The 1,196-nt window shown below is 49.6% G+C and overlaps 1 protein-coding gene across 1 annotated transcript in view; it reads left to right on the top strand.

Moving 5' to 3' along the window:
- The window catches only part of PAX9 (paired box 9), a 44,375-nt gene that overhangs the window by 6,502 nt on the left and 36,677 nt on the right, over positions 1-1,196 (top strand). The gene's annotated exons all lie outside the window — the stretch shown is intronic.

Consider the following 1,196-nt stretch of genomic DNA (forward strand, 5'->3'; position numbering starts at 1 on the left):
GGGGCAGGCGCCGCCTTGGCGTTACCGAGAAGTCCATTTTCTCTAGTTTTTCCAATCAGGCCAAATCTGCTCCGGCAGGAAGTTCAAATGTCACCTAATTGCTTTCATTCTGATGCTGTATTTTCCTCCGAAGCGGTGGTCCAAGAAAACCAAACCCCCAAGATTTGCTTCTTTTATCCCTTCCACCTTCTTTCTGTTTCTCCGCCTGGAAACTGCGTCGCGTCTCCCAGCCGCTCGCTACGCTTTGCCGCAAAGAAAGGGACATTTTTTCCATTTCGGTCTCTGCCAGTGAACTAACAGTGAATGTGGTTAAAACAACAGTCTAAAATAACCTTCGCCTACAGCGATCTCTGTGTCCCACTCTTCCCTCCCAATTAGCGGAGGGGGGGGCCTGTGATTTCTGTTTTCATTGCGTTTTAACGGCAACAATCCGGTTCCAGCAGCACTTCAAATGCAAATTGATCCTTTAGGCATTGCAGAATAATTTTTTCTTTTCGCAAAAAGGTGGTATTTTTTTCAAGCAACACACACACACACACAAGTGTGTTTTATTTATATTCATACATAAAAAAATACATGTTTTGTCCTTCTTTGCCCTTTACTTGACGATATAAACTTCATCCTCAGACCACACTGGCACAAACAACTGTGTTTCTGACTCGACTTTAACAAATACACGCCTGGCAATCTCCGCTCTGTGCTGGGGAGAGGTAGTGTTGGCAATGAACATTAAAAAGAATGAGAACATTACAATCACATGAGAAATGGAGGGTTTTTTTAGTGAGTTCCTCTTTTATTAACACCACATTGGCAGGCAGGCGGGCCTCTGACGGTACTGCCGGGTGCCTCGGTATCTGCCCTGTCTCCCTCAGACCTCGGAGCTGCACACATCTTTCTGCAGTGTAAAATCTCCCCCCTCCCCTTCCCAGCAGAGAGCCCGGGCTGCTGAGCGGCCGATGCCGCAGATGGGGGCTGCTCGCCCTTGATTTATAGGATAAACTGACCTTGCTGACACGGAAAGGAAGCCCCTATTCATGGGAAAGTGTGAGATCAGCAGAAAAGTGCGCTCACCGAGAGAGCTCAATTTCTTAAGACAACTTCAGATTTGTGCCTTTCCCCAGCCCGGCGAGGGGCCGAGCGAGGTGGTGTCGCGGGGAAGCCCGCTCCCACGGCGGCTCCGGCGGGCCCGCGGCCCC

The sequence above is a fragment of the Aptenodytes forsteri genome, unplaced genomic scaffold (genome assembly GCF_000699145.1).
Source record: "Aptenodytes forsteri isolate BGI_AS27 unplaced genomic scaffold, ASM69914v1 Scaffold193, whole genome shotgun sequence".
Lineage (NCBI taxonomy): Eukaryota > Metazoa > Chordata > Aves > Sphenisciformes > Spheniscidae > Aptenodytes > Aptenodytes forsteri.